The 27,565-nt window shown below is 39.7% G+C and overlaps 1 long non-coding RNA gene across 1 annotated transcript in view; it reads left to right on the plus strand.

Moving 5' to 3' along the window:
• The first annotated feature begins 1,482 nt into the window (after positions 1 to 1,482).
• Positions 1,483 to 27,565, plus strand: part of LOC137479413 (uncharacterized) — a 40,825-nt gene continuing 14,742 nt past the window's right edge. Inside the window, exon 1 of the long non-coding RNA XR_011002223.1 lies at positions 1,483 to 1,621. This is a non-coding gene — a long non-coding RNA (uncharacterized lncRNA). The remainder of the gene's footprint in view (positions 1,622 to 27,565) is intronic.

Raw genomic sequence — 27,565 nt, forward strand, 5'->3', positions numbered from 1 at the left:
ATTCATAACATTCAACATTTTACTTGAACTCTGTACACACAAAAGAATCTGCTGAGGACAGTGGGAAATAACATATGGGTAGAGACAGGTAATAAATAAAGTGTATATGTGTTTATGCTGGATCCATCCATTCCCCCTACCCACATACCTAACGGACATATTACTGCAGTAACTTAGCACCATGTCTTATCTTTGGCATGTTCATGTTTATGTATTTCTTTTCTGTGAAAAAATGAGGCAAATTGCAGCGTTGGTTTATATTCCACGTATGTTGTATGTTATTCATCATTTTTTGCTCTTACATCTAAGTATTTCAAATCATCTTGACATCTCATCTATACACAAAGCTAGGAAATTTTGCATTTTCACCAGTTTTACAACCCAGTGAAAACAATTTATTTATTTGATTTTATTTTTTTGGTCAGTGCATCATTGCAAATTTCTTTCATGAAAGAATGTATTTTTACCTGCAATCTGAGATTTTGCTTTATAAAACCAGGACCTGCTCATATCCCTGTGTAGGTGATTGCTTAGGGTCAAAGGTTAAATTTAGATTTTTCTGTGGCTGATTCATTGTGAAGTTACTTTTCAGAATTATATTACCCAGTCTAGCGAGGAGATTGGCCAAAGGGACAGCAAGAGGATTGACTGAGAGGCAGGGACCTTTTAGTTTAGTCTGGAGGAGAAATTGGAGAGAGCATTGCCTGCATTCCACTGCTCTGAGGTTCAGAGGCTGCCTTTCCCAGCTTCAGTGAAGAATGGGTTGGGCCTGACAAAGTGTACATGAGGGATGCCTTTCTCCCACACCTCTAAGTTTCACCACCTCTCCAAAGAATGTGGTTGAAAAACTGATGTCCTTTGAATGGCTTATTTTGGGATTGATCAACATTTTGTGGCTTGATTTAGTTTTCCATTCTGCCTTGCCCTGCCTGACATTCAGAGCAAAATTAATGTATCCAGCACCAGTTATATCAAAATGTGATTGTTTAGGGCAATTTAGATTAAATTAAGCAACTAACAGACTTTTTGAATATCTGGTGTCCAAAGTAGGGCCTTGGGGTTACAGTCACTCTGGCTGCTTGCCCCACATGGTGTGGGCATTATAGGCCACGGAGGTCTGTGGGCAGTTTCCGGATGATTTTGAATGAACTGTCAGGCCCCTGGAGAGCAGAACTGTAGCCTTGTCCAGCTGGCTCCAGGTCAGGTTCTGGAGCTGTCTGGTAGAGACAAAAAACATCACTGCTCTGAGATGTGAGGAGAAGTGGAGGATGTGAAAGCAATGCTAATTCCTATTCTGTCTCTAGTCAAGTGGGTGAGAAATTAAATCGAAAGGAGCTGTGCAAGAAGCTGGGGAGTCTGTAGCTTAAAAAAAAAAAAGTTAAAAAAAGCAGAGCAACAGATTTCATCTCTGGGTGTGATAGAGTTTTGGGGAGCTGAAATTTCTTAAGGCAGCTCAAGATTTTGCTGTTGAATTGTAGGATTTGCTTTCTTAGAGGACGAAGGAGCCAGGCTGCTCAGCACTGCAGGAAAGCTAGTGCCTTGTCTGATGTCTTGCAGTAAGACACAAGAAAGAGAATTCCATGGAGGCTCTTTTTTCAGCTGATCACCAATGAGCAGAAAGGTAATTTCTAATTAATACTTGTTAAATTAAACTAAGTTAGTCTGACCAAGAAGGAAGATATCCGAAGATGATCTGCCATCCATGGTTTTAATTTTCTGGGCCAACTATAAGGCTCTCCTGTGTTCTGATGTCCTTACCAGACTCTTAAATGCTTTAACTGAAAATAGGACTTTGCATACAGGTACACAGAACGCCCTGACTAGGTGGTCTCCTTCCCTCTGAGGGTAACACTTCCTGACCCAGTTATTGGTATAGGCAGATTCTGCTCTTTAAGTCCCTTTGTGGTGCTGTGCTTCCTGTTTGTGCATATTGAGATGGGAAAGGAAAAACACAATCCTTTATTCTATAGGTGTAGGAAGGGCAATTTTAAATTTTGATTCTTTTGCAGTGAAAAAGTGGCCAGAGTTGGTAACCAAGATCACTGCATTTCAAATGTGGGACTGAAGAAGGCTATGTATCCTCAGTGTACTGTATTTTTTGTTTAGTGTTGTGTTAAATTTCACTGATAGAAACTTTTAATAAGTTATTAAAAAAGGCTGAAGATTAGTAATTTGCAACTTTTAAAAAATGAACAGTAGTCTTGTTTTGATATGCAACTGCATTATCAATTTGCATCTTTAAACAGGTGTAGTCTTTCTCTGATCACTTCTCTCTTTTGATTAGCTGAAAAGATTCAGTTTTACTTTGTATTGCACTCTTCTAAGCACACTTAAAGCAAGCTAGTAACAAAAAGCAAACCAAATGTTTAAAGACCTGGGGTGTGATTCGGCTTATTGTAGCCTAGGCTGTCAGAGTTGACTGGTAATTTTACTGAAGAGTAGCCCTGCAGGTTATTAAAGAAAAAAAAATTTAGTTTCTGAGAATATATCAACAAAAATTTCTTCATGCTTGACAGTAACATATCCATAACCTCCTTATTTACCAAACTGCCTTCAGGGAATAGTACAACCTTCAGCCTGCTATCATGCAGTGATCTGTGCCTGTTGGCAGAGCAATCTTGACTGATAATTCCCATCTTTCAGCCTGCCTTGCCATATCTGTTCAAATTGACTTGTCCTAGCAATAGCACCCAAGGAGGCACCTTCTGCTACAAGGTCAAGTTGTGAGAGGTCAGTCTATTCTCCAGCAACCTGGCATGTCTGGGAGGTCTGAGATGTATGGACCCCATACAGATTTGTTGCAAGTAAATGTCGTAAATAGGGCCATGCTGTTAAAAATATGCACAGAATTCCTTTAGCTGAAAGATGCTTGAAAGATTTTATAACATTGTTTTTATTCTTAACTGTGAAATTGAAACCTTATCTTTATTTTCTTCCTATTTCATCACCTCATAAATACTTAAACTTGTTATCAGACAAAAAACTAGCAAGTAATAGTTATTTTTATTTTTTTTCTCCACTCAATTCATAACCATTAATGCATTAATGGTGGGGCTTAAAAATTGGCTCAATTCTGCCCAGACCAGACTTCCACACAGGCTAACTGAGGTGTGGTGCAGGCTACAAGACACTGTGGCAAGTCACAGCTTAACATCATCAGGGAGCCAGGCTTGCTCATCTCTCAAGGAGAAGATGTTCTCTGGCATTAGAGAAAGAAAATGAACCTGAAGATGATAGTCACCGTATAAGTCAAGGTTATGGAGAATAATTCTTAATAACTCTGAATGAAACTTTGCTGAAATCACAAGGATTTCAATGGCCTTTAGGCCTCATTAGTAAAACCGGTCTTCAGTTTTAAAGTTTTCTGAGTGGGTACCAGAAAATATATGAAATTAGACTTTTGTGGGTGGCTCAAATGGGAATCCAAGGGAAGAAAAAGCATTAAACTATTGATAATTGACACTTCAGATTGAGCATGTTATTTTAATGAGACATCTCCCCAGTTCATATATTAATATCATACAAAGTAATATTCAATAAGACATATGCAATTTAAGTGCCAAACAATAGGACTTTTGCTTCTTTAAACATAAAAGCCTTAATGTGACCTGAACTACAGAATGGTTGCTGAGTTCTTGTCAAATTAGCTAGCAATTGATTACATGGGGAAAAGCATGGCACTGCATCTATCAGCTCCCTACATGGGGGAATGATTAGACTCTTTTGATCATTGATAGGGATATATAAGTTCTCAAAACGAATTCACTCCTCCAACTTTTAAGAAGAGAACAGTCAGTCCTGACTGAACATTGATATGTATAGGAGGATCATAAATGTGAAATACAGGGCTGCAGCAAAAAAATACTTGAAAAATCAAAATCTTGGACTTAGTCTTGGCTTGATTTATCTTTGTGCTGCAGGCAGGAGAGCTGTCCCCAGTGGCAATGTTCTTTAGTGGCCTTCACACTGGTGAAAGTGTTGTCCTTGAAATCACCAAAGAATATCTTTATTTCAATTTCAGCTTGAGGTTATCATTATAGTACATTTTAAAGATACATTTAATTCCCAGTTCATATATGGAAGTCATACAAATTATTGATTTTTTAGCCCAGATCATTAAGAATTTTAACACAGGCTATGGCTACTCAGATAAAAGATGTTCTATTAAGAGCTTAACAAAGGTTAATTTTGGCATATAATTAACTCATCATCTAATGAGCTAAAGACAACTTTATCATTTAATTGCTACAACTGGTAAAAAGTTCAAAGAGGAAAAACAACAGCTTTCAACATCTAAGTGCTTAGAGTAGTAGCCATGCTTATTCTCTCACCCCAAGGAAGGTTAAAATCCAGACCCTCTTACAAATCCCTTTTCTTTGTGTTTTTCATTTCTTTCTTCTAAGTCTACTTATGGGAACAATTCCTTCACCCTTGGCTTGCTGTATCCATTCTCGTATGTTGCAGGGTGATATTTAAAATGCAGATGGGTGATGAAATACTAAGCAAAATTCTGAAAGCATTCAAATGAAGGGGGTGTGGGTAACAGACTGGTAGAAGACTACATTAGCCAGTAGCTCCCTCCTGGTGTTATCCCTTCAGTCCTCAACCTTATCCTTCAGAAGCTGCTGGAGGAGCTTGCTAAAGGAAAGGGGAGGCATCATTTCAGTCAGGCAAGAGGAGTAGTTGCATTTCCAGGTGCTGTTATGAAGTAATATATAAATGTGACAGCCTTCCTCTTGCTTAACATTGTCAACCTACTTGGAGACTAAGAATTAAAACCAGAAATTTAATTAGTCTTAGAAGTTCTGGACATCAGGAGTAATTTCTTCATGGAGAAGGTTGTTAAACATTGGAATGGACTGCCTAGGAAGGTAGTGGAGTCACCATCCCTGGAGGTATTCAAGAAATAACTGGACATATGCTTAGTGCCATGGTCTAGTTGACAAGGTGGTGTTCAGTCAAAAGTTGGACTCAATGATCTCAGAGGCCCTTTCCATCGTAAATGATTCTGTGATTCTGTTAATGGACAAACATTTAGTGGGACAGCTGCTCAGCTTCTTGAGTAACTTGTGTAACTTGTCACTTGAGAATCTGCCTCATTGAATATGTGGGACCTTGTTTTGGACCTTGGGTTCCTGTTGAACAGAAGGGTCTCTTAATGACAGCACTGGCTATCCTCATCTTTTGAGAGTTCCAGATTTGAGTTGCATTTTTTAGTCAATTTTCTATGTAGCCTGTGTGGTCTGAACCTGGAGTTGCTGGTGGTTCTGAATGAGGCAGAACAAAGAATTCAATGGTGCATTGGTGGGAGGTGGGATTAAAATAAGGTGCAGCAAAGAAGAAAAAATTGGGCGTGAGTAAGGTGGAAAGCACCAAAGCATGAGATAGAGCAGTTGTGAGGCTGAGAGAGTGAGGAATAAGCAGCTGAGGTCTGTCTGTCTTCATGAAAAGGTGAATATTTAAAGACAGAATGTCCAGGACAGGGTTTGTGATGGGGTTTGAAATTCAGTAAAAGGTCTTCTATCCTTTTTCTTTACACCTTCTTCACATGATGAGAAACTTTCCTGCAAACAAGCACCCTGACAATGACAAACCAAATCCTCATTAAAACAAAGAAAGGTTAAGGGGAAAAAAGAACCTATTTAAAATGAGGTAACTCACCAGTCTTTGAGCTGTAAATTGACAATAGGATTTATATAAATCCATAATTGTATCTCTTTTACCTGCAGTTAGGCTGGTTAATGATGAAAAAAGTATACAGCCTATCGTGAGGTTTTAATGAGGATTCTTTTTGCAGAGTTAAAAAAATCCACCAAATTAAATTCTGCCAATTTACTCCATTGCAAATTGAGCGCCACCCTGTGCGCAAAAAATCATCAAGTAGCTTAAATCAGTTACAGCTAAATGTGTAAGTCAGCGTGTGCTTTAGCCTTTAGTCATGAAGAATATATTAGATTTTAAAAATAAATGGCTTTCTGCTGAGTCTTCATTGCAATGGCTTTCTGACTTTTAATTAAATTTTCAGTGCTTGTGGGTGCTTCTTCATGTACTTTGTCCATAGAATTCACAGAATCTCTATCATTATATGCAGTGCAAAACCAGAAGCTTGTTCATTCCTTTGTTATTCACTGGTGCAATACCTAGAGATGTTATTTCCTCTTGTAAGATAAGAGCAAAGCATTTATTCTACAACAATACTCTATAAGAATGAAGCAAGAATGCATAAACTGAACGTGATTAGCAGTTTCTGGTAGCTCATTACAGTTTGCTCATTAGACACTTCTGGTCTCTTTCATTGGTGTTAAATGAACTTAATGTAAATTAATAAGTATGGGTTCACATCATTTGCAAGAAGCTCATGAAGAAAAGCGAACAGTGGGCATTGCTGGCCTCAGTGAGGCGAGCTGCTGCCTGCACGTGTCAGAGGGAATAGCTGCTCCTCTGTGGGACAGCAGGAGCCATCCCTGCAAGGCTGGGCATTGCCTTTTTCAGCTGTGGCACTTGTAGTTTGAAGGGCAACTTCATACCATTGGCTGCTAATTGGAAGGGGGAAAAGAGGCCTAATACTGTCTGGCTACTTTCTACTCTTCTGGGACCCTGGCACCAAGCCCAGGAGTGGGGTGCTGGCCCTGCAGAACGTGTGCTGGCTGTGCCTCCTGGCATACGTGAGGTGGGCCAGTGCCCATCCCCAGGATGTGTGAGGCAGGCAGGGGCCAGCGCCCATCCTTGGGAGCAGCGTGCGTGGTGGCACACTGTGGTGGCCCTGTAGGCTTCGGTGGCCAGAGCACCCTGAACTGCTCCACTCAAACCAGTGTACCTAGCCTGGCCTGTGGGCTTCCAGCCTTCCTACCCACCCCCTCCTCCTGTATCTGTGGGCTTTGAGATGAGAGAAGTCAGAATGTGCAATTTTGACATGGGTGGCAATGTGAAGGAACAGCCATCTACCACTGCTCATCAGCCTGGGATTTAATCTGTCACATCCTCTCACAGGTGTGGGTGAGACCAGGCTGGGGCTACCCTTGCCCTTCATCCCTGAGAGCCCCCAGAGCTCCCCACTGGCTGGAAACTGGGCATCCTGCCATGTCTCAGGCCCCCATTTCATTTGCTGTGCTGGGCTGCTGAAAGTAACACGTGGTGCTGGTGTGAAGACATGGACATGGACGCAGGCAGGCTGAGCTTTGTTTTCTTTTGCTGAGACTTGTGGGAACATGAGCAGGGCCTGTGCCGCGAGCTCTGCCTGCAGCCACACATCCGCAGAGAAGCAGTGTGGGTGACAGCCTGCATAAGGCAATTGTCTGTGTGTCTGTGAGGAATAGACAGAGTCATGGAAATGTGACAGGTGAATGCAAAGGTTTAAGAAATATTCTTAGCTCACCCCTGCCCATCAGTGCTCATTGAGTGTAGGAAAAATGAATGTGGCTGGGCAGTGGGGGACCTATCATACACCTAATTTCAAGTGTCTCATCACCAATTATCCCCATGCGTATCTATTCTCTTTACCTGATGGACTAAGATTGACTCTCAGACCTGGGCTCTTCTCCTCTCTTAGTGTTGTTTTCAGCATGTCATTTTTTCATTTGTCACTGCTACTTTAAAGGCTACAGCCCAATCAGTTACTGCCTGTGTGGCTGTTTGTCTGCAGCCACTGTCAGTCCTGGAGGCTGGTATTCCCCTCGCTTCTGCCAGTTTGTTTAGTATGGGACAGCTAGGAACCTCTTCCTGGAATTTGATGTAAATTTACTGTGAGCAAGCCCTGTATAGAGAAGACTTTAATGGGGACTTCAGAGGTGTGTTGGGTGTGGAGAGAGTAAGGGATACTTTCTTTTTTAAGTGTAGGAAAATTATGGTGTTGTCCTTGCAGAGAGTTTCACATTAACTGCTTTCATCTGCTGGAGCTGGCTGGAAAGCAGGAATTATGGTGGGGCGAGTGGTAGGAGAGAAGAAATTTGAGGGGTGTTTAGTTTTTATTTTACATCAAAATAAACGGTGTAACTTTTTGAGAAGAAAAAAAGGAGACATTCAGGATCAGTCCTTTCTCCCTTCTTTCTCCCACCTGTTGCTTCTCACTGGATGTAAGTCAAGCCCTGTTCAGATCCCTATCTGGCTTCTTTCAGATTAAGAATTGGATGAGGATGTTCCAGGGAGAAGTAGCAGAAATGTGGCTGGCAGTGGTTTTGGGTGGCTCTGCATTGATAAGGGTGTGTTTGGGTTGGAGGGTTTTTGCAGGGGTTGACAGACCACAGGCTTTGCAGGCATGCTATGGTGGCAGCCCTGATGCCCTGTCTACACCCATCTCTGCTGACATCTGTGGGACTTTTACCTCTCCTCTTTCTAGTGTTCTGCAGAAATGGGCTCCAGAGTGTATCTTCTATAAAAAAACTTTCCCTTTTGACTCTGTTTTCCAATGAAAGCTGGCTTTTATTAAGAGATCTCAGCTCAATTGTATCTAGAGGTTGCTGCTCTAAGTCATTAACTATTCACTTCAAACATGGTGATACTGCCACTTATTGTGGTTATTGTGGCACTTTACTGGGACAGGGTTGGGTATCCTTCTGAAGAGATGTGTTCAGGAAAGGTAAAAGTAGAGAGCAACAAAGACTCAGATGTATTTTTTGTTTCTGTAAGATGGTTTGTGTGGAAAGTGTCATTACAGTCATGTGCTGCGAGCAAAGTTGCTAAGATACCTTAAACATTCTCCAGCAGATCCATGTGAGCTCTCATTTGTACAAATTCTGGTAAAACAAGTTTTCAGACCTAAATCAGCACCAGCCCAGCACTAAGGAGCTGGGTTCTTTATTCAGCAAGTTATCCTCCCTGTCAAAATGCATTTACATAGAGCCCTGCAGCCTATGCACTAATAGCGCCTCCCCCTGCTTCTGCCTCCTAGTGGGCTGCTGAAGGAGGCTATACATATGTATTAAGTTATTAAGCAGTGGTGTGGGTTCTCACAAGTTCAAACGCAGAGCATGCTGTGCCTATGCTCAAACGTCTCCAGGAGGGCCTGGATTAATAGAAATGCAAATGGAGCATCTGCACAAGGCCATATGATTAGAGCCTTCCCCCTCACACCTCAAAGTCAAAAGCAGAAAAACACCGCGTGTGAAATACAACCAAAAAAAACTGGTGATATAATATGCAAAGTCTGTTACCAATTTCAACAGCAGTCAGCAAAACGTTGAGCCTCACCCTGCTTTAAGCACCATTGGCCCTACCTTCCCAAAGGTAAGTAGTTTAATCAGGGTGAATTGCTTGGGTCCTAGAGTCCATAGTGATCCTCGCCTTTGCCTAGGATTCCAGGAAACTTCAGCTCAGCCCTGTCCAGCAGGACCACTGCTAACTTGAGCAGAAAAGATCCTATTTTGTGCCAACGTGTGCAGAGTTCTTTCTGCACTGATGGGAGATTTACGTGTGGCTCATTTAAAAAAAATCAGTCATTAGTAAAATCAGATAGGGAAGATACAGTCAAAATCTGCTTTCGGGACTGGTGTTGATGTGAATCCATATGTAATTACTCTGAGTTTATTTCCTCCCACCTGAGAATAGAATTTGATTCACTGGAGGCATATATCATGCTGTGTCAAGGTTTTACATCCTTCTAGAGACACCCATGGTGTAGACTAGTGTGGCATTATCGGATGTTAGTTCCTGCTGCCACAAGTGTGGTATAACCAGAAGGCAGTGAAGCTATCATTTTGTGTCCTTGGTCCCAACTGAGCCATGACATGTAATAGGATAGGGCTAAGTTTTTTACATAACTTTAAATTGTTTTCTTCATGTGTTGGTATCAGACCCCTTGAGGTAGTGCATGAGAATGACTCCTCTGTGGAGAGATCTAGACGTTTCTGCTGGAAGTAGAGACTTACTTCTCTGTAAGTCTCAGTGACCATACCATAAAATCAGGTGTCTATTTTTGTCAGTTCCTAGTGGTTTGTCTTTTCTGATGGCAAAATTTCACAGGTTATTAAAGGCCTCATCTGGCCAGGGTCCTCTGAGGAGAAGAGAATCTCATTCCACCAAGAAATTTTCCAGGTAAAGTCCGTAGGGACAGAAGCTCACTATTCTGTTCCTGTTTGCCAAGTTGCTTACAGCCTTGCAGGGGCATGGCAAAAAGAGAGGTGCTCATAGTGAAGAAGCTTACCTTTGTCTTCTACATATGAGACATCCCAATGGATGTAGATCTGCTCCTCATACATTTCAGAACCAGGTATGTGAAACAAATCTCTCTTGTACATAAGACTCACTGTCTACCATGGATGTACCTATGCAATCAAACACTGTCCTTTATATTTTTGTAAGACTACATTCTGTAAACCTTACCTTTTTCCTGATTCTATGCAGTTATTGTCTTCTTGATCAAGAAGCTATCTTGGTTTTAGAAAAGTTTCTTGGAGTGAGATTACAGCTGGCATTGAAAATTTATTTAATTGACTGTTCATGATTCTGTCAGAATAAGAAATCAGACTGATCTTTCACACATTATGGAGATTTTATTTAGTTTATCCTCGACAAAGACTCTCCTGATGGTAGAGGCTATTCACAGATGTTGATACACTTTACTGTCTTTGTGAATAAGGGAGCAAACATTTGAGCTCTTCCCTCCTCTAGAGTAAGGCTCATGAGCAGCTGTTGTTGTCTGTACATTGGGTTTATTTAATATGTGCAGAGTAAAAACACATCTAGCTCTCTGCCCATGGTGTTCTGTGTGGAAATACGGGAACTAACCTGAACATAATGTAACTTGGTTTATGAAGGACAGTCCCATATATCTGATTCAAATACCTCTCTGTTATATGATTCTTACAGAGCAGCTGGTGATCATGCTTACTGCTTTGAGTGACTTTAAGAGCTGAAATATGAATATTGCCCTACACATATGGCAGTTATTTCTTCAGAATCAATTGCCATGTTCTCTTGCTATTTCTGTGCTGCTTGATATTGTAATCCATGTCTTGATCACCTGCCTTGTATTCTGGGACCTACTTTCATATATCTGTTGCAATAAACCTGCTCTTCCAAGCTTCCCTTAGAAAACTAGGAGAATTTGTCCTTGTTCCCCAATTTAGGCTTTTGAGCTGGAAAGCAAGCCAGAAAAAAGCTACACAGAGAACAATATGTTCTACTTTTGTCAAACAGAATAGGAAAAGCTGCAGAGTTCTGGTGATTTTGTTAGTGGGGATATTTTGTTTGTTTGTGTTGGGTTTGGTTTTTTTTTTTTAGGCAAGTAGAAAGTAACTCTATTTATAAGGGAAGTAAAATTTTGTATATGTCTTTAGACAATGTCCCTGAATTGTTGGACTTTTTGTTCCTCTTTGTCTATAAAATTCACAGAGCAAACAAAACATTGGGCTAGATGGGAAATTGGGTGTGATTCTTCTTTTCAGTGTCAGAATAAGGTGACTGTGAGCTGTAGCTCGCCTTCCTGGTTTGATAGGTGCTAGCATCCTCCTTCACAGTTTTTCAGCTGTACAGCAGCATGACTATGTGGAGTCCTTCACTCTTCAAAGACATGGCTGGATTTATTTGTGTGGTAGTTCATCAATTTCCTTATCTGTCCTCAAACCTTAGAACAAATGGTATGTAAATTCCTAAATAACTGCATGCACCAGGCCTGCACAGACCAAGATAGAGGAAGAATTAATAAAACATACATATGAGTCTCTGCTGATTTCTCCACACATTAAAGGCTAGTGATAGCCCAGCAGTGAGCACATTTGTATACGTACTTCTCACATGCCATTAACAGGGCTGACCTCTTTCAGCAGCACAAACAAACCCAAACTATATCTACAGGAACCTTTTTATTTCTCTTAGAATATATTATTGTAGTGTTTTCAGTATGGTGGGGAAATGAATAAAGGAAACAGTTCCCTTAGGTTAGATGAGACTCTGACTTCTAGCATATTATGGGCAGGATGAGCATAATATCTAATGGGAGAAGGGCCATTCCTGTCCAACCAGTTGCTGCTGGTCCCCAGGAAAAACAGTTATATATCTCTGGGAACCTATTTGCAACCTCGGTAGCAATTGCCATGGATCATTCCATTAGAAGAGAAAGAGAAATGGAGAAAACAGAATAGTTTAACACTCAGCGCCAATGCACAGTAAGAAGAAAAAAATTAATTGCTTTTAGCATTTTAAAAGCATCTTTATTTGTTCAAGAGGTGATTCTGCTCTGAAAAATAGTACATCAGTTGGATATGGATGAATAGGTGTGTTTGCCCACTTTGATATCTAAAGCATGTGTTTATTATATATAATTTATTTTGATTTAAGTAATAAAAGTAGCTGCCTATGTGGAACTGTGGCTATTCTATCACATATATGACTTACAATAAAAACCTAAAGTACTCAAATACTATTTCAAACAGGACCTTTACCTTTCAGCTATCTAGAAAAAAATACATTTAACTCCTATGAAGGGGGCAGAGCAGGGCAGTTGCAGGTGCAGATATGACTGAGTAGCATAAGTACCTACTCCTTCTGGTTGACTACTGCCCCATAGCTGAAGAATAATCCAGCCTACAGATCAGATGTCAAATAAATCCTGTGTGACCTCCTGGACTGTTTCAGGGCAATCCCACTCAGGTAAATTTAAATTATATTAAAATGGTTCAGTCCACATAAAGGAAGTTGCAACACTGTGGCGGCACATGAAGCTGAAGCAAACTGCTGTGTTGGTAATTCTTAAACCATTTCAGCTAAGTCATTAGAGGAGGTCTTGGATGCACCCTATACTGGTTCTTGCTCCATTGTGCCAGAATGTAGTTCCCCAAAATGCTCAGCTCCTGCTTGCTGCAGTGGCTGAGCTGTGGCATTTCAGAGGATGCTGCAGATCCCAGTGAGGCACTTGCTTAGGGGAACATTGGTGAGGGATCCCACGGGACAGATCTTTCACTGCTGTAATGCGTCTGAGCCCCAGTGAAGCTGTCAGTCAGAGCATCATGCTGCAGCTGCAACACTGTTGGTAATGCTGTGAAGTAAAGGGAGAGCCTGGCTGGTCAGATCTCACCTTGAGTCTTCAGGATGAAAGTTACATATCTGGCACTCTTTGAGGTGTTTTTTAACCATATTTAATTAGGAATCTAGTAAGCCTCTCTGAACATGGAGCCCTTTGTTGCCACTTTCATAATGTCGCTTCTCAGAATAGCACAACACAGCAAATGTTATTTAGGAAGAAGATACTGTAAAAAACTGTAACAAATTACTCCTTCAGGAAGGCTTAGTGGTGAGATAGGTGCTCAGAATTTGCAGATCAAGAGAGCATAACAATAGAGAATAATACAGAGAAAATAATTCACATGTCCAGGGTGAGTGTAGCCTTTACAGGGATGAAGAACATTTGTTTGAACATGAACACCACTAGAAGGCAAGAAAGTGTCTATTTTCCCTAAAATAAGCAGGATCTTTTCCAGCAGTACTTAAGGAATCTGTCTATGTAATGATCTAAAGGTGTACCCTGTATTCTGTTTTTGATCCATATGTGTTCATGCTCTCTGGTTCACAACCCTTAGCTGGATGCTTGGTGGTGGGAGGAAGAAGAACCTCACTGGAGTGAAAAGGTCAGTCTTAGATTATATCTACAGAGTGAAACAAAGTTCTGCTCAACAAAGTCATGACTGGGACCTTCCCTCCTTTAGACTAACTTGACATGTAAGAAATTAGGCAGATTCATGCCAGGCCAGAGCTGTGATGCTTCACTCTGTTCTCAAAATGGATTTGCTTCAGATCCAGTGCTCAGAGGAGAGAGCATGCATGAGGCACAGAGCTTAAATGGCTTATCCAGAAAACTATGGCAGGTTTTAGTTAAACTGGGAATAAAATCGTCCAACCTCTTCCCTCATGTCTTTTCTCCTGACCTCTAGCATTAAATTTCTGTGGGCTTTTTTTTTCTCCTGTATCTACCAATTCATTGTAGATTGGCTGGTCTTTTCTGTTTTTATGAACTGCTGACACCATATGGGAGATATAGTTTAACATTGGCCTGTAAAAACTGAACAAGATGGAAAGCATGCTGTAACAAAATCATACTTTTATTCAAGTGACAACCTCTAGGACAAGCTGAAGAGAGGCAAAGACAGCTTTACATCAGAGATTCCTTGATACAGTATGTTCTGTAAAAAGATAGCTGTCTCCACATAGTAACTTTCTGACTTTTGAGTGTACTGTGATTCTCTTTACAAGTGCTTCTGAGGACTGCAAGAAAGAACTCTTACAGCAATATCATCCTGTTCAATAACAGTCACCTCACATAATGCCACCAAGGACAGTTCAGGTTTCTAGGGAGCCAGTGAACTGAATCAGTGATGTCCTGTGGACACTATATGTTAATCCTTTAAGAAAATCTTTCTGTTGCTCCCTGGGAGTCTCCCAGCCACCACAATCCTTCTTCTCTCCAAAGTAACATGAGATACAGTGATCTCTGCATGTTTGGCTTCTCTTTGAAATGCTACAAGAACACTCTTTCTTGCTGTGTTTTCGTGCAATGCAAAAGCGTGCACTCAATGGACTCTCAGATCTGAAGGAAAAGTAGATGTTTTTTGGTTGACTTTTCTTCCTTTTAGTTCCCATCCTTCTTTTGAAGTATGACGAGTTTTACAGGTATGTTGCTTCCAGCTGACACTCACAGAATTAAAGTGAGGTGTATATATTTTGACTACTAAGAAGTGTGGTGTTAAAGTTCTTTTCTTCTACAGAAATGGTCCTGTTGTAGATTTTTTTTTTGGTCCTTCCAGTATGCTCTGTGTCCCCTCAAAACACAGCCATAAACAATTGCAGTGTAGCAGAGGTGGCAATCTAATGCAAATGCCAATGAGAGGTTGACTCTACAATGCTTTACGTCACAGATGAACAGATGAAGAAAAGAATCAGAGTTGTGGCAGACTGAGAAACAAGCCAAAAAAATTGGAGGGCTAGTTCTCATCCAGCGGCTTGGTCATTCCAGTAAGTACCATAGCAGAAAACTTAACAGTAATAAAGTTTAGGTTAATCTCTACAGGGTTCAAGAGACGTCCAGAAAGAATTGGAAAGAACAGAAGTAGACCCATGGCTTCCTTTCTGCCCAGAATATAGCTTTCTAAGATGGCATCAGAGGTTTGTGGACAAGTCACAATATTGGCAGCACTGTGGAAAAATATCTTTGACTTTTAATGACCATAATGTTTAGAAGGTAATGAAATATATCTGCTACTCAACAGTGGATACTGTGTTGACCTAAGTTTTCACAAATGGCTGTCTAAAATCTGTGGAAGGCTAAGTAGAGCATGCTGGATGCTTGTCACTTTACATAACCGGACTGGGTGCTTACAGATCTAATATGCTAAGGGCCTCTGTGTTTGGGAACCTGGGCTATCCTATACCCAGCTTCTGAGCAGCTTGTTCCTGCAGCAGCTGTGGCTGTCTTAACGCCTGTGTTTTACCAATATTATGTCTAATCTTTTAATCTACAGCTTTATACTTGGATTTGCTTCCTCTATGGATATTTTCCCTTCATTTCTCAGTCCATTCTCTTTCATTCCTGACACTTCTTTGCAGGGCTTTTCCCCCACTCATTATAATTCCTTTTTCCCACCTCACAGTGACAATAGCCAGCGGTCTGGTTGGCCTTGGTGCATCATGTACTCAAGTGAGCAGCCTTATCCCTAGACAGGGGAGCAGGCCTTGGCCAGCAGCTCTCTATTATCTACACTAAACAAAATGCAAATGTTTGTTGTGACTTTATTGGCAGTCTGAAGAACACTTTTTGTTCCACTGGGGAATTCTTTGTTAGATGCTGTAGAAATATGGGTGGAGTTTCAAAGTTTGGCTAGATTCATGGTTATTTTCCTGTTTAGAATCTTTGGAGATTCATGAACTACCAGAGAGCATGAGCTCTGGATCCTAGATGCCAAACCTGTATCAACTCCGGCAATGAAAAGGGAAAATCATTCCTGACTAATTCATAGCCAAAGAGCTTGTCTTGAAGACTATTCCAGGTCACTGTGCTGTGGACTCTGGATGTCCATTTTGCCCCAGTGAGGTAACTTTAGAGACAGAATCTCCATGGAGAAACAAGAAATTCTAATTTGTTGCTCAAAGTAGAAAAATAAACGATGTTGCTCTTCATAAATAGGGTGTTAATGATAGCAATGAAATAATCAATTTCTCCTCATTAAGTAACAAACAACACAAGCTGAAAAATTATCCAGTTTGTTTCACACAGTTGGATTAATGGAGAACAAAGCAGGTTCCTCTCACCAATGAATAATGACCTAGAGAAACACAGTGCTAATCAAGACAACAGCGCTGGTAGTAAACAAGTCAATCCTGTATTTATTAGAGCAGTAGAACATGCATAATACATTGAACTCTAGTTATCAGCTGAAAGTTGCACAATGCTGGCAAAACAGTCTGTTGTATCTCTACTAGAAGGAGATAGTTTCCTTGACAGGAAATCCATAGGTCTAGGAGGAAAGACATTAATTTAGTAGAAGGTGAGAAGAGTGCCACATGTGGAGCGGGTGGCCTGCTCTTGACAGAATGGCCATTCAATAATTACTCTAAATGCATCACTAATACAGCAAAAAGCACTGTCAATCAATCAACACCCTGACTTTGTAAACTTATTAATGCTGCTTAGAATTAATGCTTATTAATGCTAGAAGTTTAGAGGAAACCATGGATAGTATTTAAGTAATGCACAACATGAAAATATTATACTAGGCAAGTCCGACTCTTTGTTTTTTTTCTCTGCACGGGAATGTGCAGAGGTTTCAGTGTCTGTGAAGTGAGCATGTTGGAATGGGATTCAACTCATTTGACTTCTTGTAGTGTACAATAGGTTTGGCCTAGAGAACAGCATGCTAAATTGGACCTTGGAAAGCCTGCTCTGCCTTTGACCTGCTGAATGATCTTTAGCTTGTGTGTACCTTTTTCTGACACACTTCCAGGATAGGGATGATGATAGCACCTATTGGAAAGCATTTAGAAAGCAAAAAAATCCCATATGGAAGACATATAAGAATTTCTAATTTCTTTCATTGTGCTTAAAGTATATTAACCTTAAATTTGCTGATTCGAGTGGCATTAGTAATGATGATCTTATTGGAGGGATTTTCTCACTGTGGTGAAGTTTTTTTTTTTTTTTCTTGCTTTAGTTGATTGTTTGCCTACATTTGACTGATTATGCTAGTACCAAGAAACAGCTTCATACATTCCTAGTTTGATAAAGGATAGATTTAGTGCTGAAGCATTAGGAAGGTGATCAGATAGTAAACTAAGACTAACAGTAACTGCTGTTCAGTAAGCCTCAACTTAGGCTCAGAAACCCAGTTAATTATAAAGAATCAACTGTTTTCCCTGAATACTCCCTGATTTTGTCTTTGTTTAATTCAAGCAGCAATCTTTATGGCAACGTGATTTATTGTAACTAAGTGCTAGTTGATGGTGTTCCTTGTGCAGATATTGATCTTTGCAAAAATCATATAGAAGATATTTTCAGTTTAAGATAGCTCCCTTTTCAAAATCTAGAGGTATTCCCATTTTTTTCCAAACAAATCATGTCATGGCACACAAGAAATGTGATTCTGCAGAACTGCAAAATCCAAAGATAATGAAAATTCATAAAGAATTGATAAAAAGAAGAGGAAGTATTAGTGATATTCCTGAAGAAGCTGTATCAGTATGGGAGTTTCTATTACAGGTAACTAGAGTAAGTCCCTCAGGAGTCTTCTGTTTTCATCTATTTATTAAACAACTAAGAGAATAAGACAAACTATAAATTAATTATACTCACCAGCAACATAAAGTCAAGGCAGTGGTGAACACAGATAATGCAATTCATAGACAACAGGGGGCCAAATTTTCTCCTTGCTTACACCTGTTCAATCTTACTGAAGTCAATGGGATTGGACAGGTGTAACTGAGGGGAGAATGTAGCCTCAGGCCTTTTCTACAAAAGGGTGGAGAGCTAGTGAAAGATGCTTAATGTTAATAAATATGAAGTCTTATCCATTAGTCTGAGATGCACAAAAGACAAGGAATGAAGTGAACAGAGAGATGAGGTGCACAAGTGCCCAAAGCATGGGCACTTTGCATACAGGAACTCTGGTGATTTCAGGGGATGCTGTGAGATCTCAGCCCAACCCAAAGCCAGGTAGCTTTTGTGGTGGCTCAGAGGAATTGCAGTGATGAAGGGTTTGGAGTATTTAGGTCTGTGTGCACAACCTACATGGCAGATTGGAGCATAGCACATAGCTGTCATTCTATTATTGGTGACTTGCATATACAGTAGTAATGACTACCTCTTATAAATTAAGTGTTGGCTCATAAACAGATTAAGTGCCAGTACCTTCCAGCCCTGCAGTTCTCTCACTCAAACTGTTCACCAGACTCTTGTCTGATAAAAGGTATCCACAGCCTTATGTATTCATTCACAATCTAAATCTCAGGTTACTATGGTAACAAGCAGGTTAATCAGCTCCACCACACTTTACTTAATTGAGGGAGAGTACTTCATTCTCCACTTCAGTCAGCTGAGTACAATAGCCTTTTTTAGTTGGCTCTCATAGTCTGTTTTTGATCCACTTGACTCTGAGGTAGTTTCCCTCTCCAACCACAGTGTACAGTACTGTACACTAACAACAAATGTGATTGAATTGCCGAATTACACAATGTGCTTTCCAGCTGTCTTGTGCTACAATATTCATACATAATTTATATTGGAATTGCATTAGGTTGTGTCCTTTGCATGAGATTGGCTGTCTTGTAGCTTATAGCACCAGCCCTTTGATGGAGGTGGGGCAGAGCCGTTCTGCACTAGCATGGTTTTGGGAGATTGGCCCATGACTGAAAGAGAGTGGGGGTTCACATGGGACTGGGGAGCCTTTCCTTGCTCTGCCTGAAGTACGTTCCCTGTCTCGGTTCTCTGTCAATGAAAACAATTTTCCATCACTACAAGGGAAGATATTTTTCTATAGATCTACTGCTGATTTGGATTCAGATTATGTGTGAAGTGCTCAGGGAAATCTGTGCTACTGCCTCATTTTTTCTGGGACCCCTTACCTCTAAAATTTTAAAAGAAGCAGAACACCGTGCTGTATCAAGTGCTTTTTGTGAATGTTCAGAGCTTAGCCTTCGTTTCCATCACCACCAGAATCTCAAAGCTCACAATGTTTCCTAAAATGATTTTGAGAGGTCTTCCATACTTTTTGTAAACTGATAAGCAGGGAAGCATATTATAACTGTCACTGTAATGAAGCCACTTGTGCAGTATAGCATGTATTTATCATATACAGAAATATTATCCAGCAATTACAGACAGAAAGTACACTGCTTATAACAACTTCAGGGGGATTCAAGCAAGAAAAATGAATTAGAGCTTCAGTATTAATAAAACTGATGCAACTCATGGCAGAGAGTCTGGACATTCACTTACATACATGTGGATGAATCTCCAGGTTTATGTCTGTCTTGTGAGATGGGATCCACAATAACACAATGCCTTCTAATGCCAGTCTGGAGAGTGAAGCAAGTAACAAAACTTTTCCTTAGTTTGTGAGTGTAAGGTTTTCAATGACCTCTTCAGACACCCACCCTAACTGCCATCGTAACCCTAAATCCACCTAAAGCCACTCAAGTATCCCTAAATTTAAAAGGGGGGAAAAAAGTAAAAATGTATTAAGAATTTTAAACCGGGACATTCTTTTAGTATTTGTTGCTGAGAACATGAAATGTTGATTTGTGATGAGAATAGCTGGCTTCAAATTTTCATCAGTATGGGACTTCTAAATGCCTGCTACTAGCAGCATGTTTTTATTTATTGTGGTGTGTGCCTCTCTTTAAGTTTGGGAATCATCAAAATAGGGTAGACTCAGCCTTTGTAATACAACCCTCTAGGAACAATTTTATTCAGTCAAAGTAATACTGAGACCTTGGAGAGGAAAATTGATCTAAAAAGCATATTTTTTTTAAGAGAAGCCCTTGCACCAACCTTCTATTGTATATTATCATTAACAATTTCTGCTAACCCAGGAAGACAAGCTGCTTTCTAAAGTGAAGCTAAAGCTCACTCAGCTATGTTAGAAGCAGATTTTTGAATCCCTTAGTTCCTCAAGTCTTTAATACTGCCTGTAAATCTTGACAAATTACATTTTTGGGCTTCAAACAATGTTTTTTTATGAACTTTTCCAACTGTCCCCCTGAGAAATAGCTAAATGACCCAAGAACTACTTACATTTTTTGCACAGTGTAAACCAAAATTTCACAACTGCTATAATTTGAAATATTGTATCCCTCTGTCTTGGGAAAAAAGGAAACAACCCACAACCCCAAGCTCTCACACAATCATGTTTGTTTTTCCTTCTTGACTGCATGTGACATAAAACCAGCTGCCATGTCTGGGGTCCCAAGTAACCAAGACAGAAATCTGTTATTTTTTAAATGAAAAATGCTCAAAGTTTATAAAAGTAGAGGCTAACCTGCAAATGAGAAGATGTATATGTTATTTACCAATGAGAAAGAACATACTAAATGTAACTTCTGCTGGAGAGAGAAGAGGAAGAGCAGGGATCTCCACAGTCAGAGAGCTTCAGTGCATTTATGCCCATGCTTCTGGCTATGAAGAAGAAACACATCTGCAGCACCAAATGCCCTCTCAGCATTATGTGCTTACCACTGTTACAAAAATGTTATTTCTTTCTCTTCAGTTAATTTGCTTGAGATGCTAAACAAAGATGCACACTGGCAATCAAAAAAGCTATAGTGGTATTTCAAAGAGAAACAAAAAGTAATAGTGAGAGTAAGACCAGAGCCATGAGGATAGTTGCATTTGGTGAATTATTAGCAGAGAAAGTGAGCCAAGGAGATGTTCCTTCTGTTTTTTCCTCTGGTATTTCTATGATGTCTTAGAAATGCTTACCTGATTTTAGTCCCTTAACTACATTTTTTATTCATATACACCCAAGGGAATGCATGTCTCTTCATTTAGAAAAAAATGGTTTTGCTGCTCATTTCTGTAGCAGTTTTGACTATTAACTTTTAAATTTTGGAGGAGATGGTGGGGGGTGAATGCCTGTAGTAATAAGGCGCTCCCAATTATTTTACAATTAAAAAAGAAATCAGAAGAGAAAATTCTTAAGAAATGCATATAGTGATTTCAGCCCAGATAATATTCATAAATTAACCCAAATAAAGTACTCATTACAAAGCAGTTGAAAGCACTTATTCCTTGCTAATTTGGAGATTTTATAATTTCTCTTCTTTATATGCACTTGAATATATAGGAAAGATGGCTGTGTACTTCTGCAGAATCTTCCTGTCTTTAGAGTGTTCTCATTTAAAATTTAAAAAAAGACACAAAAAGACAAGCTAAACAAGTTTGAAATTTTAATAAAATAAACAAGATACAAAATATTAGCTTGGCGATATGAACCAAAAATACAGTCATGAATATCGATGGGATGTGAGATTATTCCCACTTGTAAAAAACACCTCCATAACTCATTTGTGACCAAGGCAGTTTTGAATTATGGGATTTGCAGTTCACTCATGGGATAAATTACATACTCCTCAGATAACCATTATGTATCTGGCAATGTCTGTATCATTCACAGTGCTGGGTAACAGCGAGAGACTCTGCTTTCCTATTGCTTTAGTGAGTGTACTCTTCAAACATTTATTGTACAATGGTTATTACAGGGGATAAATAATGCATACGAGGGAAGAAAATTTACATTATAAGTTGATTAAACTGCTTAACAGTTTTTAGCCACTCTCTAAATAAGATTTTTTAACCAGATTTAATCTATGCAGTGTTTCGTGTCCAAAGAACTAGCATTTAATCTCTGTTTAACTGAAATTTAGTTAGCAATGTTGACACCTCTGCATTTTAACACTGGGATTTCTTTGTGAGACACAATCCCTTTCACTCAACTTAATATCCCATCTTGGTCTCTAAGGGAAAATAATTGAGTTTAGGCTAGTTCTAAATAGCGATAAGGACAGGGAACACAGATGGGTATTTCATTGATTAACACTAACACTGGCCTAAGGCCTTGGTGTCAGGCATTAGATTAGGACATTACTAAGAGAATGACAGAGTTTTGGCACTTTATTCCTCCTCAATAACATTCTTTCACATATTAAGTTTATCCCACCCTAGGTAGCTACTTTATCATGCAGAAGGCCTTAATCCACTGATGTGACTCTATCTGCTTTCACTTTGATGCTGCCTCTGTTTACAAGAGTAATGCAGCCTGTGTAAGACAAAGTACTCGTGACAAGAACAACTGAATAAGGCTTTTAGATGCACAGAGCTCTGACCTAAAAAAAAAGGAAAAAAACTTCAATAAACTTCAAAATACTCCAAAGCAAAAGAGAAGGGGAAAAAATCAACAAAAAACAGAGGCTTTTTGAAATGAAGTTATGTTGTTTGCATCACGAAGAAGGAGACATGAGTTTTCCATCAAGAAGATTCAACTTTACTGATCTTCTTGTACTGCACTTTATCTTTTCTTCACCTTTGACCTTCCTTTCAGTGTCTCCTCAAGGCATCATGAACGTAAGCCTTGTGGTGTTCTTTTAGAAGTGGGATTGCTGCTATCCCCTCTGGTGAATTTAAGCAGCTGTTGGAGTCAGTGACAAGGTTGGCTACAGATTTGGTGTACTGGCTGGGAAAGAGATTATGGGTCAGTCCCCAGTGCTGGGAGACAAAAGATTCAAGTAGTTCAGGATTTTTTGGATATCCGAAAAAGATTTCATGAAATTTGTAAAGATCTAACAGTGTATTGCAGGTTTCATGTGGTCTAAACAGCTTATAGCAAGTAAAACTCTAGGTAGCCAGTAAGTGGTGTTTTCACAGCAATGCTGTTTTGCAGAGGTGTACGAGGTATTGTGTAATATAATTCCACAAAATTGCATTGCTGAAGACAGAAACTAGTGACTCTTAGCACTTGCAGGAACAGTGACTATTAGGTGGACTGCCAATTTTATGAAACTCAAACTAGATTTTTGATGTATTTATTACAGGAAAATGAGTTACTGGTGAGGCTTTTTCACTCTAGTTAATAGAAGATTTAATAGACTGACTACTGAGAGTGGCATTTTGGATTTTTTAAAAGCTCATACAAAGAGATGCTAGCAAATTTATCTCCTTTTTTTCTAAGTCATGGGAAATTTTTTGAAACTTCTGAAAGACAACAGAGTTATGGGCAGCGAGACAAAGGTTTTGACCTTATTTGTTTGAATCTAATGAAGATTTTCCTCCCACAAACACAGACTTATTTAATTTTGTTTGGAGTGTTACTGTACCTGGATTCTGACTGAAGGTAGGAAAGGAAATTGCCCTCTTTCAGTTTCAGACAGCTTACAAGAATTGTTATTTTATAAGGCCTGTAAGCCTGCTGTGAATGGTAGCAACAAGGAAATGTTATGTTATATTTTTATATTTGCATATAAAATAGTCCTATTAAGAGTGTTTAAAATTGTCCACATCACACCGAGGCTATCTAAATTGTTCTTGTTTACACAGACTGAAAATCTGGTCTTCAGTGTTTAGACAGAAACATGTGTTTCCTTTTCTTTTCATTTATACTGGTGCAGAGTAGAAATTATTCCATGTAAGTCAGTTGAGCTGAATGAGAACCAGAGAAAAAAATCCTGTCTGATGGGTAGCAGTGTTTTGCATGCACTGAGATATCACACTGGGGTAGTTCCCTTGTAGAAGAAAGAGTGAAAACTTATCATTTGACTTTTCCAGATCTTTAATTTTATATGGTTGCTCCCACCTATCTTATAGTTTGTACACTGCATGGACAGTTTGTTGTTCAATATTCTCCACAGATTATATGAATTGTGCTTGAATTCCCCAACCAAAATTATTTCTGGAATTATCTCTTTAGAAAATTATTTTTATTTTTATAATGATAACAACTCTGAAGTGACTTGTTTTACAGAGAATGTGAAAGTGGCTTCCAGTTCTACTTTTTAGATCTTTAACTATTTTTTGCACAGCATCTTCAAAATGTAAAAAAATGTTTACTGTACTTTTTTCAGTGACAGCTTCATGGCAGTCGAGTCTGTGGTAACAGTTTTCAGTGCAGTTCCTTTTCCCTAAATTTCTTTGTAAATGAGATGTTATTGGCGACGCTGATGAAAAAGAAGTCTCATAGGACTAAGCTGGAGCCTGACAAAGTGTGACTAGATGCTGGAAAACTTCTTCACCTTTGCTTTTTACTGCCAAAATCCTGGTAGCCTAGGCCCAGTTTTCTAAAAGTCCTTTCTTGGCAGCCTCACTAAGCAAAGAAGATATAATGGCAAATTATAGTTTGATTTTTCAGGTATGGACAGAGATTGCCACATAATGCAGGACTTTGGCTCAGGTTTCCCAAGAAGAAAGGTGAGCACAAACATACTATGACCTGTACTCTCCACAAAGAATTTGCATAGGTTTTGACAGCACTTGAAAACATAAAAGGTCCTAACAAAGGGTGGTATTTTAAAAAAAGTAATAAGCTATATTTGTTAGTTCTGAACACTGAAGTGACGTGAATGTAACTGTTTCTGTCCACCTGTAAGATTTCAAAAATGCTCTCTTTCAAGCACTTATTTTGCATCCTTTTTCTCAGTATTGTAGATAGAAACTTCAGATTGTTTGGAGGAGAACTGGATGCAGTTGTGAGGTTTTTGAGTTCTTTATTTGCAGCAATGAACAGGCTGGTTTCAGGTTTAAGAACATGGTGTTACATTAGATCAGGAACATGAGTTTCTCTATAGTATTTACCCTTTAGTGCAGGACATCCTGACAGCTAGAGTTTTAAATCTTCATGGGGTTTTTTTTGTTGTTTGTTTATTTGTTTGGCTTTTTTTTTTAAGGGATTATGCCTGTGCAGAAAAATGTAGAACATTTCCTTGAGACTTCCTGTCAGTGTATGAGTTTAAAGCACATCTGAGACATTGGCAGCACTATAATAAGCCACAGTGGTAGTTACCATCTGTCATGTTGCCAAACTATCTCAAGGCACATTTGTCTTTCTCAGGGAGGGGAGAATATGTCAATGCACTTGGAAATGGAAAAAAAAAAGCTGTGCTTTTAGCCCACTCCTACCACATAACCACATCTGGTGCTTCTGGACATACATAGAGATTAGCTCCATCTACCCAGTGCGATGCCCAGAAAGGCAAGGCAGAAGTCTAAGCACTCTCTGCAGCTCAGTCCACTTCCAAGGCAGCTTCAACTGTAATATCATGCCACCAAAATATCACTGTTGTTTGTTGTTCAGTGGGTCACTGGTAGCTTTCCTACAAAGTCAAAAGTGGCAGGAGACAAAGATGAGTTAATGGAGCCTCAGTGGGTCTGGGAATTGCAAACCTCTGCAGGTCTTTGCCCTGCTCCTAGGTGTAGCTGCTGTGCCACTATGAAGGCTCCTGGGCAGAGGCAAAGCAGATGGGGAGCCTTGAAAACATGTGCTGCTCTTGCTCTTTCTGCTTTCAAAAGAAATGGAGTGTCTGTGTCCAGAGGCCAGGGCACCAGCATGACAAGGTCTGGTGGGAAAATGGACCAGGGAAAAAAACGTATCCGGGAAAAAAAAAAAAACCTTAAAAACCCCACTCTTAGTTAGATAAAATATGTCTGAGAGAAAGCTGGTGAAAGTAAATATTAATGCTCAAACACCACAATAATTTGGGTATTTTTTACTTTTTAAGTATTCCACAGTTTCTGGAAATAAGGAAGAAAAGTGTCTGATTGTGAGTGTCAGATTAGGTCTGTGTTTTCAGGGGCAATTCCTGTGTCACTATTGGGATGCAATTCCCATTGTCACTGGTATTAAATACACTCTCAAGCACCTGATTCTACTGTCAAAAGTGGGATGATTCCTGAGGGGCAAAATTGCAGCTTCAGTGTTTATTGTGCTCAGATCGACCAAAAATCCAACATGTCACATTTCTTTGATAAAATTGGACTATATTAGAATAAATTTAATCTTAAATGCAGACTTTTATCTAATTCCAGCCACCTCCTAAGATGACTGTGCATGTGAACATAATCTAGACAATAATGCAATGGCAGTTTAAATAAAACTGAAAGTCTTTAGGCCCCAACTCAGAATTAAAACTCTTAGAAATCTTGTCTAATGTGTTGTTTATGCTGCCTGCCCCCATTCTTTGAAAAATGCAGGCTAGCCAAAAGTTTTTGATCCTTCTGCTATTAACAGATGGTATATGTAGCTAAGGATAAGCTGAGACTATCACTTAGGCCGCAAGCAAAGGGGTGAGGGATGCTCCCCTGTGGGTACCCTTAAAAGGCCATAAGCTTGAGTAGCAAAAATGAAAAGGTCTAGTGCTGGTGTTAATTACACAGAAACCACACAGAAAGTGCTCGCTGTCACAGAGTTGAGAGGTTGTGCATCCCTTCCAAAGATAAAAGGCATGGTATGAAAACATTTTGCAGAGGACAATGAAGTGAAGATTAGCATAATCTTTTGCAGTATCCTCAGTAAGCTATCCATGAGTGAGCTGCTTTTTTCTCATTCCTTTTGCTCTAATGTCTGGATTTAAGGAATGGCAATGTAAGAATAGGCTTTGTCCTTGAAGCCTGACAGTTGTGTTTTCCCGCCTTCATGTGATCATCTTGTTGCTAGTGTACTGCTCTTGTGGTAATCAGACAATGGAAGGAAAATGAAGTATCAGTTCATTGACAGAACCTTATCCTGCCTATGTTTTTGTCTTAATCCAGACTCATCAGTGCTCTCACACTCTTTCATATTTTCTCACTTGCTCTGAATCAAAAATGTAAAATCTCTTTTATAAATGTTTGGGATGAAATTAAAAGCAAATAATGCTGGAAAAATCCTAAAAATAGCTCCATGAAGCCTAAAAGCAACATAATAGTATAATTCCTCTCTGGGAGGAGAGTGTCTGTGGTGGATGCCTGTTTAGCATGTTAAATTGAGCATGCTTTCATACCTACCTCAGCGAAAATGGCTCTTTAGATGCACGTCCTCTGGAGCACAATGTTTAGTTTCAGCATGGAGACTGAGCCATATACATGTTTTGGTTTAACGTGACTGTCTCTAGGGCTGACACAGTGGCTAATACTCAAGTTTGTTAGTCACTTTGATCCTGAGTGCCCTGTTTTAAGTCTTGCTACTACTGGTTAAGCTAGCACTTTGTTACCGCAGGGATAACTGGAGGATTCGGAGTGTTGGGAGGCACTATCCCCAAGATCAAAATATAAAAATAGGTCTGAGGTCAGGGAACTGTACAGACCCCCAGAAGCTTTTCAGTTTTACAGCTGGAGATAGTCTCTTAAGCATATATAAATCGTCATTAGGATTCTGACAAAGAAGTGCACGATGGGATTGCTGCAGGGCAGACTCTTTGAATCTTATTCCTGATAAAAACGACTTCTGGCTGGCTGACAGGAGACAAGGCAAGTTCAAGGAAGGCATTAAAAACATCTTAAATCTATTGATGGCAGCAGAAGTGTTGGGATGAATAGTTTGGGATTAGGATGAAAATTTCTGAGTGCAGTCAGGGCAGAGAATTCGGCTCCAGCTGGCAATTCTGGGGAGAAATATATTTCTGAATATGG

Source organism: Anomalospiza imberbis, chromosome 9 (genome assembly GCF_031753505.1).
Source record: "Anomalospiza imberbis isolate Cuckoo-Finch-1a 21T00152 chromosome 9, ASM3175350v1, whole genome shotgun sequence".
Classification (NCBI taxonomy): Eukaryota; Metazoa; Chordata; class Aves; order Passeriformes; family Viduidae; genus Anomalospiza; species Anomalospiza imberbis.